The sequence below is a fragment of the Macaca thibetana genome, chromosome 9, assembly GCF_024542745.1.
Source record: "Macaca thibetana thibetana isolate TM-01 chromosome 9, ASM2454274v1, whole genome shotgun sequence".
In the NCBI taxonomy this organism is placed as follows: domain Eukaryota; kingdom Metazoa; phylum Chordata; class Mammalia; order Primates; family Cercopithecidae; genus Macaca; species Macaca thibetana.
In genome coordinates this window covers 102,417,854-102,436,005 of record NC_065586.1, presented here as the reverse complement: position 1 = coordinate 102,436,005, position 18,152 = coordinate 102,417,854, and the positions used below count along the sequence as shown (strand labels likewise).

Genomic DNA, 18,152 nt, shown 5'->3' with positions numbered 1-18,152 from the left:
GATGCTTGAAGATGGGGAATCTTAATTGAAATAAATCACTGGTATCAAGGAATGAGATAAATGCCCAACTGAAGAAGTTTAAAATGGAAAATAACAAGGGCTAAATTACACTTTAAAATTTTTGATCGAATCATCAGCCAGTAGAGAATGGGGCATTTTATTACAGAAAAGTAACCAAGAAACTATTGTACAGAAAGCTGCCATGTTTCAGGGGATCCTGATGGAGTGGAAAGCTCTTAGGTAACATTAAGACCAATTAACAACTGTATATACTCAGTGGTCACTTTAGCCAAGGGGAAGTGAAAAGAAACTATTGAAATCTGAGAATATGGGAGTAAAGGGAGAAATCAGCTTCAAGGTCAGCCATTAGTAAAAAAAAAAAAAAAAAAAAATCAGTTTTGCTTTTCAGTCTTTTGCCTTTTTATTTGTTGTCTGCCGTTTATCTCCCCCCTTACTTCAAAGAGTAACTTTCAGCTCTCCCAGCCACAAATGCTCTCCAGATTGCTGCCAAATAGAAAATGCTCATGACTCTTGGTATTTAGCAGACAATGAGAGATAGCTTTACATATAGGCTGTCTTTCTACAAAAGAAGTTTCATAAAAGAAGCTTTGAGCAGAATATCTAAAAAATGAACCAATGAACTTTATTCTAAATGTTGAAGATTACCATTTGCTTACTCGAATAACGCTTGTCATTTGGTTTGCTGCGGCTGATGGTAGCATTGAGGCCAACAATCAATAAACTCATTAGGATTTACAAGCATCTTTGATTAATACTCCTTGTCTAATTCCCTGAGAAATGTGCTATATCTTGTAGCTTAATGAAGACAAGGCTGAGTTATTTAGGTGTTTGTTAGTGAGCCTTATTTGCATATAATTAGCTAGATTCTCTGTTTATAGCAAGCAGTAAAAACTTTGTATCAATAGATCCATTTCCACCAAGTTCTATGTGGTTAACCAAATGCTTTTGTTTCACTAGAAACTCTTTGATTAAAAGGATGAAAGTTTTTATCGATTAAAAAACACACACCCATAGAAAAATGGATTGGAGTCTTTATTTATTGAGAGAAATTTTCATATTACTTTTTAATAAAATTAATAAACTTAGAGAAATTTTAGATTCACCCCAAAATTCAGAGGAAAGTACAGAAAGTTCCCATATTCTCCATGTTCCTGATAAACACAGTTTCTCCCACCATCAGTATTCCACACCAGAGTAGTACATTTGTTACAATCTCTGAACCTACATTGACACTTCATTATAACCCCCAGTCAACAGTTGACATTAGAGTTTACATTGGTGGTGTATATTCTATGGGTTTTGACAAAAATATAATTGCATGTATCTCTCATTATAGTATCATACATACTAGTTTAGTTGCCATAAAAATCCTCTATGCTCTGTCTATTCATCCCTCCCTCCCCACCTACCTCTGGCAACCATAAATCTTTTTGCCTTGTCCAGGATGTTATATAGTTAGCACTGTGCAATATGTTGTAGCTTTTATGGATGGGCATTGTTCATTTAGAAATATTTAAGTCTCTTCCATGTCTTTTCATGGCCTGATAGCTGATTTCTTTTTAGCATTAAGCACTATTTCATTTTCAGGATGTGCCACAGTTTATGCCCTCATCTACTGAAGGATAACTTCGTTGTTTCCAAGGTTTGTCAATTATGAATAAAACTGCTATTTACAGATAAATATCTGTAAAGGTTTCAATTCATCTGGGTAAATATCAAGGAGCAAGATTTCTGGATCATATAGTAAGAGTCTAGTTTTGTAAGAAACTGCCATATTGTCTTTCAAAGTGTTTGTACCATTCTGCATTCCCAACAGCAGTGAATGAGATTTCCTGTGGTGTCACATTCTCATCAGCATTTGGTGATATCAGTATTTTGGATTTTGGCCATTCTAATAGGTATGTAATGCTATCCTTATTTCAATGTGCAATTCCCTAATGACATACGATGTTGAACATCTTTTCATATTCTTACTTCATATCTGTATGTCTTCTTCTTTGGAGGTTTCCAGATCATTTTTCTATTTTTAAATTAGGTGGCTCATTGTCTTGCTGTTAGGTGTTAAAAATTCTTTGCATATTTTGGATAACAGTCCTTTATGAGATAAGTCTTTTGAAAATACTTTCTCCAAGAGACTGTGACTTGTCTTTTTTGCTTGTCATTGTTTTACACAAAGCAGAAAAATTTAATTTTAATGAAGTCCACCTTATCAGTTATTTCTTTCAGTGATTGTATTCACCTTTGGTGTTGCATCTAAAAAGTTTTCACCAAAACCAAGGTCACCTAGGTTTCTCCTGTTATTGTTCAAGAGTTTTATAGGTTTGCATCTTACATTTAGATCTGTGATCCATTTTGAGTTAATGTTTGTCAAGGGTGTAAAGTATGTGTTTAGATTCTTTGGTTTGCAAGTGTGTGTCCAGTAGTTCTGGTACCATTCGTTGAAATAATTATCTTTGTTCCATTGTATTGTGCCTTGTCAAAGATCACTTGGTTATATTTATATTAATTTCTGGTCTCTCTATTCTGTTCCATTGATCTCCTTGTCTTTTCTTTTTGCCAGTACCACACTCCCATCATTACTGTAGATTTACAGTAACTCTTAAAAAGTCAGGGAGTGTCAGTACTCTGTTCTTTTTCTTCCATATTGAGTTGACTATTCTAGGTAGGTCTATTGCCTGTTCACATAAATTTTGGAATCGGCTTATCAATAACCACAAAATAACTTGCTGAGACTTTGATTGGCATTGTGTTTAATATATTGATCAAGATGGAAAATACTGAAATCTTGCCAGTAGTGAATCATTCTATCCATAAACATGAAATATCTATTCATTTACTTAGTTCTTATTTGATATCTTTAATCAGAGTTTTGTAGATTCCCTCATATAGATCTTGTACTTTTTGAATATTTATACTCAAGTATTTCATTTTTGAGGGTGCTAATGTAAATAATAATGAGTTTTTAATTTCAAATTCTGTTTGTTCATTGCTTGTATATAGGAAAATAATTACCTTTTATATATTAATCTTGTGTCTTGAAATCTTGTTATATTCACTTGTTAGTTCCAGAACTTTTTAATTATTTCAGATTTTCTATGTAATCATGTCATATATAAACAAAAAGTTTTATTCCTTCCCAATTTTTATACATTTTATTTCCTTTTCTTTTTTTTTTTTGAGACGGAGTCTCACGCTGTTGCCCAGGCTGGAGTGCAGTGGCGCTCCTTTTCTTTTCTTATTGCATTATCTAGGAATTTCAGTACAATGTTGAAAAGTAATGGTGAGAGCTGACATTCTTGCCTTATTCCTGATCTTAGCAGAAAATCTTCAGTTTCTCATCATTAAGAATTGTGTTAGCTGTACTTCTGTTTTATTATTTTTTTTGGGTACATGTTTTTTATCAAGCTGAGGAAGTTTCCCTCTATTCCTAGTTTGCTGAAAGTTTTTTTATCATGAATGGCTGTTGAATTTTGCCAAATGCTTTTTCTTCATCTATTGACATAATCATGTGCTTTTTCTCCTTTGGCTTCTTGATGGGGTGGATTGCATTAATTGATTTTCAATTGTTGAACCAGCCTTGTATATTTGGAATCAATCTCACTTGGTTATTGTGTCTGATTCTTTTTATTCATTATTGGATTCAATTTGTGAATTTTTGTAATGATTTTTGCATCTATGTTTGTGAGAGATACTAATCTGTGGTTTTCCTTTCTTGCAATGTCTTTATATAGTTTTAGAATTAGGGTAAGGCTGGCCTGAGATAACAAATTAGGAAGTAGTCCCTCGACTTCTATCTTCTGGGTAGAATTCCTCAGTGAAACTATCTGGGTTTAATGCTTTTCTTTTTTTGGGAGGCTATGAACTATTGATCAAATTTCTTAATAGGTATAGTCCTATTAAATTGTTTTTTTTCATATGTGATTTTTGGCAGATTGTGTCTTTCAAGGAATTGGTTCATTTCAACTAAGTTATCTAATTAGTGAACATAGGGTTATTTGTAATATTTCTTTATTATCATTTTAATTTCCATGGGATCTTTAGTGGTGGTCCCTCTTTCACTTGAGATTATCAGTAATTCCGTTAATTTTTTTCTTAGTCTGGCTAAAGGCTTATCAATTTAATTAGTCTTTTCAAAGAACCAGCTTTTGGTTTTGTCAATTTTCTATATGAATTTCTGTTTTCAGTGTTACTGATTTCTGCTTTAATGTTTATTATATTTTGCTTCTGATTACTTTGGATTTAATTTGCTCCTCTTTTTCTAGTTTCTTTAGGTAGAATCTTATATTATTGATTTTATATTTTTCTTCTTTACTAATATATGTATTTAATACTATAAATTTTTCTGTAAGCACTACATTTACTATATCCCACAAGTTTTAATAAGTTGTATTTTTATTTTCATTTAGTTCAGTATATTTTTAAAATTTTTCTTGAGATTTCTTCTTTGACCTATGTGTCATTTAGGAGCTTGCTGTTTAATCTTCAAATAGTTTGGAATTTTCCAGCTGTATTTATGTTATTGATGTCTAGTTTAATTATTATCTAAGAGATGTTGTATGATTTCTATTATTTTAAATTTGATGAGGTGTACTTTATGGCCTAGAATGTGATCTATCTTGATGAATGTTCAATGTGAGTTTGAGAAGACTGTGTAATCTGCTATTGCTGGATGAAGTAGTGTATAGATGTCAACTGTATTCAGTGGATTGATGGTGCTGTTAATTTCAACTGTATCCTTACAAATTTTCTGTCTGATTAATCTATTTTCGATAGGGGGGTGTTAAGGTCTCCAACTATAATAGTGGATCCATTTATCACTTCTTGCGATAATATTCTCTTTTTGCTTCACATGTTTTGATACTTTGTTGTTAGGCACATCCACATAAGGAATATTATGTCTCCTTGGATAGTTGAGCCTTTATCATTATGTAATGCTCCACTTTTCCCTGATAACTTCCCTTGTCTGAAGATAACAAAGCTACTCCTGCTTTCTTTTGACTCATGTTAACATGGCGTACCTTTATCCATCCCTTTATTTTATTCTATTTGTGTCTTTGTATTTGTAAACAATATATAATCAAGTCATCTTTTTATATACTTTGATAATCTTTGTCTTTTGATTTGTGTATTTAGACTATTGAAGTTTAAGATGTTTATTGATATAGGTGGATTAATATTGACCATATTTGTTACTGTTTTCTATTTGCCACTGTCATTCATTTTTCCTATTTTTATCTTCATACTTTTTTATTGCCTCTTGTGATTTTAATTAAGCATTGTATATGTTCCTATATTCTCTCTTTTCTTAGCATATCAATTATACTTTTTAAAAACCATTTTAGTGCTTGCCCTGGAGTTTTCAATATATCAGGTTAGTGCAAACATAATTGTGTTTTTTGCCATTAAAAGTAATGGCACCCACCTGATACATTTACAACCAATCCAAGTCCACTTTTGAACAGAAATATCCTGTTTCATCAGTAGTATTTTATCATAATAAAATAGTTCTCATTCTTTCCTCTCATGTCTGTGTCATTCCTGTCATTTATTTCACTTACCTATACGCATGTAAATATATATTTGAAATATATGTAAACTGAAACACATTGTTGCTATTGGTATTTGAACAAACTGTTAACTGTCAGATCAACAAAGAGTAATAAAAATAAAAGTTTTTATTTTACCTTCACTTACTCATTTTCCTAAGCTCTTCTTTTCTTTGGGCTCTGGTAAAATAGTTTCTCTTGAGGTCAGGCTTTGTTAAGAACAGAAAATTGTGATATATTCCAGAACGGTTACTTTCCCCCTCCTCCTGCCTGAAACACTGGAGGATTTTTCTCTGATATTCACTGTGAGAATCTGGTTGACCTTCTGCAGGTAGATCTCACAATATTGTGGAGTGTCCCTATGACTTTGTTCTCCATGAAGTTTTTAAATCTTAGAAATGTCCATGCTGAACTTCCAGCAATTCATCAATTACAGCTCAGGTTTTTCTGTTCCAGTCCTGGTTCCCATAGAGATTTCTGCTCACAGATTTCTAGTTGGAAGGTTGTGGTTCTCTGTATTCACTTGTCTGTCTCTAATTTGGGGGCAGTGGTTTGCCCTATTATCTCATTTCTCTGATGAATCCAAGAAGAGTTGATTTTTCACTTTGGTCAGTTTTTACTTGTAAGGGCAGACCCTAAAGCTTCTTATATGCCAGCCTCTAAGCCTATTTCTACGTTTTGATGTCATTTTTCTTTTTGAGGGAAGAAGAATGAACAACCATAAAAGCAAACATTAGGAAATAATAAAGTTCAGTATATGCAAATAATAGCAGGCCTTATTAGGCTACAAATGGTAAAAATTGACCTGGTTTTGTCTTTTGATTGCTTGTCATTTAATGTTCAGGTGAAGTAAGTTATTTTACCAGAGAATTACACCTACATACCTGTCTGTGTTATAAGGAAATGATGTATCTGAATTAGATTATAAGCTCCAAAAGGGCAAGAAATATATATGTTGATTTTTAATACCTGCTGATCCTTCAAATATTGAATGAATAAAGGAGTAAAAAAAGTATAAATGCATTGTAATTTGTAAAGTATTAATATAAGGCAGGTATTTTCAAATATTTCTACCAAAGTATGCAGAGAGAAAATGCAAATTCTAGGACTATGGGGCCTATAACCAAGAATTGTATCCTTTATTGGAGCACACAATTTTTAAAATCTCAAATGTGGTCTCAAAAATAAGTTTAAATATTGCATAATCAATCTAACTTTGTTCTACTATAAAATCAAGTTTTACAATTCCTGAGTAAATTGAGTACTCCCAAAAGGTGTGCTCCATTTTTTCTGTGCCTCAAGGAATCTCTAGTCAGCTGGAAAGTAGCATAGAAGTCAACGTTTTCTCATTTGAAAAGCACAGAGTAAGGTATCATTGCTGTAAATTTATATCACCCAACTGAGATCAGATTACATACCATAGTATTCACTAAAAATGATGAATATTTATTACCCTGCCAAGCAAACCATGTCACATGGCTATTTTATCAAATAATATCATATGTAATCTAAAGAATTTACAAAATTTAGTAAAAGCTGTCTATAAAGTCGGCCTAAACTGAACAGTATTTCTTAACACTTTTTAGTTCTTAGATTCTTTTGTGAATGTGATGGAAGCTATGAACTCTGTCCTAAGGAAAATGGATATATGCAGATATACTCAAATGTTTTATTCAATTTTTATGAATCCTTTATAAACCTAGATAGCAGGCTGAGGAAAGTACCATGTGGATTATAAATTGGAATAATTGTAAAGGTAATACATCTTAGACATTTTAAAATGAAACTGTGATTTATGGTCTGTACCTCCTTCCTCCCCTTCTTTGTTTTGAGAGGAAATATAGATTTTAGTGTCTAGATGTATGTGTGAGGGGTAGTATTTTTCTTAATAAAAGTGCATTCAAAATTTACCAATGGTAGGAAAGGTTATGCAGTGAATATTTCCTCTGTCCCAGAGATTAAAGTTATTACCAGTTTCTTTGTAAGATAATTATGTATACATAAGCATATATTTCATATGCACACATGCTAAAAACACAAAAATGTTTACATATTTTTCAGACTGTTCTATGCTTTCCTTTTCCTCCCATATCACACTTAAATATGTTAAACTGTTTTTAATATTGCAGAGTATTTTATTTATGTACTATTTATTTACCCCATCTCTTATTTTTTTATATATATTTAGGTTGTGTGTTTGTGGTCCTTTGCTACTGAAACAAATGAAACACTAAACATCCTAGTACACGTGTCTTTATGCGCATAGGAGTCACTCTATTTTAAATACACTGAAAAGCTAGGGCAGTCACGGAATGACTGGCACTTGGTCGCAGACTCACCACATTCAGCACAGCATGTTCAATCATAGGAATGCTGTAGGGAAATTAATTCATTATATTCATGCCACCTAAGGGTACCAATCATCCTTTCTATTCTTGTTTCCATGTCTCTCATTGCAGCTTGGTTCTGTAAGGGAACGGACATGAGGCTGAACTTTAATTATGTTTCACCATGTAGTTCGCCTGAATTATATAAGAAAAGAAAAGCTTTCAAGGCTCTGTCTCACTCTGCCTGTGCGTCCTTCCCACAGACGCTGTCCACAGTATTGTTTACTGACTGTAGTCTGTGCTGGCGTTTGTCAATGTCTGATGCTGAGAGTCTCTGTGGGTGCTTTGGGGAATAAAGTGTGGCCTCTCTGGATTTCTGGTCCATGCATTTTCTTTATTTAATTTTAAATGGACAGATAGCATGATAAGATTTTGTCAATAATATGATGTTTTGAAGTGCATATATATTATGGCATAGTTAAATCCAGCTAATTAATTCTTTACTTTCCGTAGCTATCTTTTGTGTGTGTGCTGAGAGCAACATAATAAATCCATTCTCCTTACGTTTTTCAAGAATATAATGTATCCTCATTAACTATAGTCACCTTACTGCAAAAAGGCCTCTCAGAATTTATTTCACCTGTCTAATTGTGATTATATATCCTTTGACCAACAACTGAAAAATCTGAGAAATTAAAATAACAGAAAGCATACCGGTTACGTTTCTCTAATTAATTGAGTCAAGGTGCTGTAGATATACATCAAGGCCAAAAAGTTGATGCATGATAAGAGAGTGTTCCTGTTCCAGAAGGCAGTAAGCATCTAAGACACTGTCAAACCTAAGTCATTTAGTTATCTCAATATCATTGCCTTTTTTTTTTTTTAATGACAATTTCACTCTATCATTCAGGCTGAAGTGCAGTGGCATGGTAATAGCTCACTGTAACCTCAAACTCCTAGGCTCAAGCAATCCTCCTGTCTCAGCCTCTTGAGTAGCTGAGACTACAGGTGATAGCCACCACTTCTGGCTATTTATTTGTTTGCTTATTGTAGAGGAAGGGTCTCACTATGTTGCCCAGGCTGTCTCCAACTCTTGATCTCAAGCTATCCTTCCACCTCAGCTTCCCAAAGTGCCAGGATTACAGGCAGGAGCCACCGTGCCCTGCCTGTGCCTCTTTTTTACTCACGTTGGCTCTTCTGACAATTTTGTATATGATAGGTAAATGCTAACTTTTGTGTGAGTTGAAATTATTTTTTTTCTGGATTGCTGATTTCTTATTTTTATCTTATTCTATAGCAAGCTTCCCTAATTTGCACATTGGTACTGATTTACTTCTGGCGTTTGACCCATTGTTTAAAAATACGTCCCATTGGTGCTTCCAGACTGTATGCTGTTTAGAAAACTTATGATTCACAGTATGTCTAAATGTGTCACTATGTCCAACTGGTCTGTCTTCCTTGGATGGGCTTTATTCTTGTTCTCTCATGGTGGCATATGTTTTCATAGGTGATTGGGGTTGTCAGGACAAAAGTCAGAACTGGAAAACAAGAAGCAGAGTACAGAAAGGTCTTATGGGTATCAGAGGTCAGAGCAGAATACGAATCAGACAAAACAGATGCTGAATAGATTCATGACAGAGGATCAGGATTTAGTTTGACGACTTACAACAAGGAAGACCCCAAAATCAAACATGCAGGAGAGCTCACAGCCAGGCAAACTGACATGGACCAAGAGAGCTATAAGTGCTGATGGGGAAGATAAAAGGGATGAGAATAAATAAGGAACCAAGGCCAATAGAAGAGCTTATAATTTATTCAACAAATACTTGTGAAGTGACCACTATGTGTTGGAGTCTCCTTTAGACATTACAGCTACAATAAACAGTGGGGGATATAATAGCAAAACAAATCCCTATTCACATAGAGCTTATCTGAAGCAAAGTATCTCTTTATATAATTAAAGTGAAAGGAAGAATCAAATTCCCCTGGATGAGTAACCTGAGATTTGTATTTAGAAATAATGCATACTTGAGTTTTATAGAATAATCTTTCTTTCTTTCTTTTCTTTTTTTTTTTTTTGACGAAGTCTTGCTCTGTTGCCCAGGCAGTGGTGTGATCTCAGTCCACTGCAACCTCCATCTCCCAGGTTCAAGCAATTCTCTTGCCTCAGCCTCCCAAATAGCTCAGACTACAGGAGTGCACCATCATGCCTGGCTACTTTTTGCATTTTTAGTAAAGACGGGGTTTCACCATGTTAGCCAGGCTAGTCTCAAACTCCTAACCTCAGGCAATCCACCCTCCTCAGCCTTCCAAAGTGCTGGGATTATAGGCATGAGCCACTGCACCTGACCAGGATAATATTTCTTTAAGCATCTTTGGTGGAAAAAAAATTTTATAGACTTTTAAATATATAGATACATAGAAATTCATGAGTTCTTGGTACTTTTAATAGCCTAGGGTCCCAAATAGGTTTAAAGAGAGTTAACATTTTGAGTGTTTCCCAAATGTACATATTCACGGAATCCTCTTTGAAATTGAGTATCTTCTAGAACTATTAGTCCATAAAACACATTTTGACAAATGTTGATATAGGGAATAAGTGAGTAGGGAAAAAGAGATAACTGCTCTCTCCTGATGCCAAGTAATGCTTCCATTGGCTCTCCCGGCTCCTCCACTGCCAGTCCTCCTTATGATGACACCAAACTGTGCATGGCTGGGTGGGGGAGGGTGAGGGCAGGGAGACAACATCAGCTACTTCACTTCTCTCCCTTCATCTGGCATGAGAGCCATTGGACCACATGAGGAGAGTCTATGAATTCTTTCCTGCAGCATATGGCGAAGTCAGTGTCAGATGTTGGCAGAAAAGATGGCAGGTGCCTTCCTTCTAGCTGGAGTGGCTGCTGACTTTAATATATGAAAAAAAAGTGTTGCCATCTGTACTTGAAATCAGCTGTCACCCCAAATGTGAAAATGTGGGAAGTGGCTATCTCATATTGCCATACTGTTTTGACAGGTGGAGTAGTAGAAGGATTTTCTCTAAATCTGCATTTTATGCAATTACCTCTAATGCAAATCAGTCCAATCTCATTGCTTCCAAGAAAAATTCCTGCTGCCAGTTTCTAATATGTATCCCTCACTTGGAGACATAATTGCAAGGAAACCGCATAATTGTTCACAGTTGTTATCTGTATTTCTGTTTACAATAATTTGATATATGATTTAAATTTATACATTTATCTAAAAATCAATTATCTGATTTGTATTTGTTAGATTATTGAAAGAGAAAGAATAATACATTTTAAGGGTTGCACTGCTTTTTACTTTTGTAAAAAATGTGGTTTTACAATGGTTAATGAAGTATTTTTTTTTTACTATTTTCATAATTTCAGAAACAATTCATACACCTAATGGCCCTGATATATAATAGAAATAGAACATATGATCTATATACTCATAACCATAAGAACAGAGAAATACTTCAATAAAATACTCAAAGCACTGAAAGATAACTGCATGAATTGTGTCTGATATGAAAGAGACAGAGGAAGTACCCCTATTGCTAGTTTGGCTGAAACAAATGTAAATATTTTTGAAAATAATAGGGTAAATATACCTTTCTTTGGTACATAGTATGGTGAGTTCATTAGCTACATTAAATTAGTACATTTCTCATGGAAAGTGGTTAACCTTATAGTTCAATAGACTGAAAGTAAAATAAGGTGTTGATTAGCGCGGGTATCTGTGCAATGCATCTGGGGTATTTTGACAATCTGTATCCTATCTGACACTAATTAATGTATGATTCACAAGGGATGAGAGTTCAGTGGCTAAATGTCCTAATTGTCACAAAAGTTTTCTGCTTGGGTTGACAAGAGGCAGAAACATGGGCAAATCACTTGTCTGTGATGATAAACATCATACTGAATTAAAGGGTCAAAATAAAATATGTGTAGAGAAAAGTAACTGAAATGGACAGCACCCTCCTCCAATACCTTTTTCTTCTTGGAGATAGTTGGGGAAAAGGAAAAGGGAGACAGCACGGACATAACTGAAGATAACTAGCATAGCTTTCAGAAGGCAGCATAGCTAGACAAAAATGTCTGGTCCTCAACTGCAGATGGAGTTAGGTCAAATTTCTGTTCTAGCATCGTTTACTGGAATAGTTCCATGGCCTTAGGCATGTCTCATAATCGTGATTTATAAATATATAGGAAGGGTAAAATGAAATAATATATAAACATGTCCACTACAGTAGTCATCATACCACAAATGCTTAATAAAAAGTGTTTTTATTCTTTCATCCCTCATATCACATTTATATTTAAATCACATGCCTGTTCTATACCTTTAATTTTCTTTTGTCAGAACTTCACTTTCATATGACCCAGATTCATTTTTGATTTCATGCGATGTGCATTATGTGCGTATAGATAAATCTCTCTATATATACATATGTGTGTATATGTGTGTGTACCTATAGATATGTGTGTAGATATATGTGTGTATATAGATATATCTGTGTATATATAGATATATGTGTGTATGCAGATATATGTGTGTATGTAGATATATGTGCATGTATATATAGATATATGTGTGTATATAGATGTGTTTATATAGATATGTGTATACATATAGATATATGTGCATATATAGATATATGTATGTATATAGATATATGTGTGTATATATAGATATATGTGTATATAGATATGTGTGTATATATAGATATATATGTGTGTATATACAGATATATATGTGTGTATATAGATGTGTGTGTATACAGATATATGTGTGTGTATATAGATGTGTGTGTATATATATGTGTGTGTATATGGATATGTGTGTGTATATATATGTGTGTTTATATGGATATGTATGTGTATATAGATGTATGTATATATCTAGATATGGATATATCTGTATATATCTAGATATATATCTATATACAGAGACAGATGTGTGTGTATATAGATATATATCTAGATACATCAATACGCCCAACAACATGGGTTAATATTTTCTTTTCTTTTTTTTTTTTTTTTTTTTTTTTTGAGATGGAGTCTCACTCTGTTGCCCAGGCTGGAGTGCAACCGCACAATCTCAGCTCACCTCAACCTCTACCTCCCAGGTTCAAGTGATTCTCCTGCCTCACCTTCCCGAGTAGCTGGGATTACAGGCATGTGCCACCACACCAGGCTAATTTTTGTATTTTTAGTAGAGACAGGGTTTCACCATGTTGGCCAGGCTGGTCTTAAACTCCCAACCTCAGGTGATCCACCCACCTCTGCTTCCCAAAGTGCTGGGATGACAGGCGTGAGCTGCCGTGTCCGGTCGGGTTAATATTTTCTAGAAATACATACCAACATGGATACGTTTGCTTTACCCATTCAGTAGCTCCTATCAGAGCATAGCTTTGAAGAAATAATAGGACAGCAAGAATCATGTCTGATCATTGAAAAAGGTAAAAACCATGGCAGGAATGTCTTAGGAAAATGAAAACAGCCATGGACCTGATCCTATGCTTCTATTCTCTCACAGTGACTTTTTTTTTTTTCTTTTTTTTTTTTTTTTTTTTTTTACTACTGTGATCCTAATGACTCTAATGAGTGCCATTTTATTGTCTGTCTTCTCTCTCCACTCCACTTCACTGCATGTACATGCCTAACCTTCCTCAAAGAGGATAGAAAGGTTTAAAGTACCACCGTTTCCAGATTTTAAGAATTTAAGAATGTCATCATTAGTGCATAAATGTCAACAGCGCTGTCAAAAAAATGCAAAACTGTTTATCTTTATTTCTCATTATATCTTCCCTGAAAAAGTCTTTGCTTACAAATAGAGTGACCTTACCCTTCTCAAAAGATGAGGACCCAAAAGCCTAGACAGGGTAAACAACTTCCTTTGTTCACTGAGCAATGAAGAGGAGGATGAGAATTTAGGCTCCTGATTCACTGGTGTTCCTTTTACTCCATCTTTTCTTGTTTTCATCCTATTTCCACTTAAAACCATTCCCTCAATTGCCTTTAGTAAAATCCAAAATTCAATTCAAAATTCTAATGGAATTCTAACCAAAAGTTTTGGAGAGGAAAAACATGCTAAAATTCATTCATCGGTGGCTCTTGATAGCTATTGACTTTAAATGCGTATAATTGAATTGGTTGAAAGAACAATTAAAATATAATTAGACTTTCTCCCAGGCATAATTTTACCTTTGAGACTGATTTGTTGATAGCAACCAATAATCTTCCTTTCTAATTCTAAACTGAAGCCCCCCCCGCCTTTTTTTTTTTTTTTTTTTTTTTTTTTTTTTTTTTTTTTTTGCTGTAACCCTTACCAAGGCTGTGGCAATTGGCAGGATGGTAATACAAAATTGCAGACTTCTGTTCATTCCACTACTACATGCCTAAATATTAATGGACTTTCAGGGATAAGGGGAAGACTTTATTATTATTTGGTTGAAACCTAACATTTTGCAGAAGGAACTTGGTTCAGGAAGGGAAGTGAGCCGTCCAGAAAAAGCAACAATTAGTGGTAGGTTTAGGACTACAATTTAGATATTTCAACTCTTCTGACCCTTGGTTTAATATTTTTTTTGTTTGTTTTTTAACCATTAACTCAATGGCCCCTTTTAAACTTATATGACATTATACATTTCCTGACAACTTACAAGTTTTAAGGCTGTGTTCTGATAGGTGCTGTGTTCAACAAAGTGCACTAAATTTCTGATCACTTATAATCATATTGAACATTGTTGATCTCTGAATTATCCCTTAGGGTAATCATACATCTTATAAGAACAGAGATTTTTAGCATCTCCATTAGAAAAAAATCTAGTTAACTAATGACTCCTCACACTGAAAAGAAAGAAAAAAAGGCAGATGAGATTCTTAAAGATAGATATTCTCAGATCTACTTTAGAATTAATGGATCAAAATTTCCACGCATGATGTCTAAAAACAAAAACTAACAAAATACATAGGGTTATTCTGTTATACTACACATGGAAATCTCTTCACTAAGCTACCCCAGGAGGCAATAAAATAAAAGTTTAGTGCAGGGGTGTCCAATTCTTTGACTTTCCTGGGCCACATTGGAAGAAGAATTGTCTTGGGCCACACATAAATACACCAACACTAATGACAGCTGATGAGCTGAAAAAAGAAAATCGCAAAAAAAAACAAAAACAAAAACAAAAAAAACCTCATAATGTTTATGAAAGTTTACAAATTTGTGTTGGGCTGTATTCAAAGGCGTCCTGGGCTGCATGTGGCCCATGGGCCGTGGGTTGGACAAACTTGGCTTAATGGTTTTGGAGAAGATTCCTCTTGGTGTTACCAACTAATACGACTCTGGAGAAATCTGGGATGCATAATATCCTTATATGCGAGCTATTGGGACCCCTGTCCCAGATGCCATGCTTTTCAAGAGTCTGCTCTTGCTGTTCCCAGCTGTGCCCATCCCTTCTCCCGAACAAGGATTCCACTGGAGCCAATGAAATATGTCAACAACTGGGATATGTATTTATGTTCTCTTTCAGACACATTTTAGGCATCTGGAACCCAGAAGTTTCTCTGCTCAACCTGCTTTAAGTTTGTTTCAGGGTCTATGAGAACCTTTTCCCAAAATCAATCCTGCTGAAGGCACCCTAACCCTTTAAGGAGAATTGCTGCTGGCCCTGGGGCCTGTGGGTATGAAGTGTGGATGTTTGGATGGATGTCCATACACATACCAGCTAGGTCTGCGGCAGTGGGTGGTGGTTGGAGTGAAGTGAGAAGGTAGGAGTTATCCATGTATACTTCTGTTCCTAGTTCTCCAAATGTCAGGAGCAGTCTGTTTGAAATTACCTGATTTCATAAAATGTGGTAAGTCAAGACTAAGAGCTGCTCATACGTCATGTTTTTGTTTTAATGATATGATTAAGATACAATGAGAAACTAGTATATTGGTTACAGAAAAATATGAACTAGGTGAAGTTTTTCTTTTGGTGCTCCCCCAAATTCAGAGTGCTCCATGCTTTCCACAACTGTGATAAGCCACACCAATACTTCCCTTCTTAGGCAGTACCAGAGGTTGAAAGTAGTAAATGATTATAAAATAGATCTTTGCTCTGTTTATCAAGTGCTTGCTGTCTTCTTTCAGAAGCTAATCAGCCATATTTCCACATCACTAGGAAACATATGACCCCAGGCATTAAAATGTACGTGTCTTAATACATGGTACATCACTATGCATGAACCTCTTCCTTTCTTTAGAATTATATGATTCATCAAGAAGTTGTGTGAGGTGAGTGTCTTAGTAAAATGGTCCCTTTTACTAATGAGGAAACTCAGCATGGGAACATTTCATTTTCTTGTGTGAAGTTGAAGTTCAATACTTAATAATTGGTAGGGCTGATACTAATTGGGGGACAAAATTCAACCCAAAATTCTACATATGGTGGTGTAGGTAGACGATATTAGGGGTAAAAGAGACTGAAGGGGAGATTATGTTGGATTCTTATTTGTGCCTATAATTTGGAGGCAGAAATATTCTCAAGTTTAGGAAGATAATAGGGAACATTTTTACTGTGATCTGTACATACAAGGAACCACCTGAAGAATACAAAAGGTAAATATGGCAAGTAGAAAACACAAAAAGTAAGATGCAGAAATGAATCCTAATACATGAATTGTTATAATACATGTAAATAGGCTAAACTCATTGTTCAAATAATGGTCAAGGTGAATAAAAATCAAGAACCTCTAATATTATTATAGGAAAGATGCGTACAAAATGATTATTTTTGTTTGGAAAAAAATGTACAATCTAAAAGAAATGCAGGTTAAGACATTCAAAATCAAACCAAATTTACTATAAGAGTAGATGAAAGGGAAAATGTATCAAAAAGATACAAGTGATGGTTAACATATATTTGTTGAAAATATTTTAAAATTCATAATTAATAGTTGACAGAACTATATGAGAAAAAAATAAACAATCATAGTTCAGTAATGCAAAATACTCTTTCCTGAAAGTAAGATGTTAAGCAAACACAAAAAAGAAAATATATAGGCAATTTGAAAATGATGATCCAGATAGAACTTTAGTCAACAAACGTGGCATATACATTTTCTCATTCTTTTCTGTTTTTTCTATTTGCTTATTTGTATTTTCTTCTGTTTGTAAATAATTATATGTGTTACATCTTTTAAAAGATGTATTAGTAATTTACATATCAGTAAATATGAAAATCTATATGAACCTGTATTTCTAGAAACAAAAAATCTCAAAATTGGCAAAATAAGGAATAAAAATTTGAAAAACACTACAACAACAAATTTAATTCATAATGATACCTCTAAGTTCATTCCTACCAAAAAATTCCAGGCAGTGTTCAAAGGTGAGTTCTGCTAATTTTTTCAGGAAGCATATAATCTAAATTTTATATAAGAAATTTTGGGAATCAAATCAAATAAAAGTGAAATTATTCAGTTTGTTTTACAAAATTACAATTTTTACAAAATTAATTATAATGTTGATATCCAAACAAGTTAAGGATAATGCAAGAAGAGAAGTCACAGGCCAATTTCACTTATAGATGTGGCAATTCTAAATAAAATAAATCTAACAGCTAGTAAAAATGTGTTAAAAATAATTTATCACAAATCAATTGGTTTATTCCAGAAATGCAACTATGTTTTAACATTGGAAAATATAACTGTAGGTAATAATAGACTACATGGTGAAAATGTATATAAATATCTCAAAATATGAAGAAATATAAAGTTCCTCATGATTTTATGATAAGAATAAACAATTTAAAAACGATAATTTCTTTACAGAAACTGGCAAAATTACATTTTCAAATATTAATGTACTTAAGAGAATATTATCAACCCTTGCTTATTACTAGCATGTGATTAAACTGTTCATTCATTGTGGGGAACACACTATTAGTGCCTCACATATATGTTTATATCATTTCATAAAGACCAAGAAACATCATTTCAAGGTCTATATCCAGAGGAAGCCTGCATATGTTCATTATGAGACATAAACAAAATTTTTATAGCAATATTTTTATTTGATGCTGGAATTTAGTAGTTGGAAGTAATCTATATGTCCATTCTCAGGATAATGGGTAAGTAAAATATAGTGTATGCATAAGATAAAATATGATGCAGAGTCAGAAGCCAAAAGCCAGATTTATATATGTAAATAGGCTACATCTCACCAACATGTTGTTATATAACAAAAGGTAGTGAGAATAAAATTTATA

At 33.8% G+C, this 18,152-nt stretch overlaps 1 protein-coding gene across 2 annotated transcripts in view; it reads left to right on the top strand.

The window, feature by feature from the left end:
- LOC126963050 (non-histone chromosomal protein HMG-17) overlaps positions 1 to 18,152 on the top strand; it is a 961,131-nt gene that overhangs the window by 349,762 nt on the left and 593,217 nt on the right. Inside the window, exon 1 of one of the 2 annotated variants that reach the window (XM_050804927.1) lies at positions 4,797 to 4,800. The exons of the other annotated variant lie outside the window; for it this stretch is intronic. The gene's annotated coding sequence lies outside the window, so the exon portion shown is untranslated. Of the gene's footprint in view, positions 1 to 4,796; positions 4,801 to 18,152 lie in introns of those variants that run through there. 2 annotated transcript variants of the gene reach the window in all.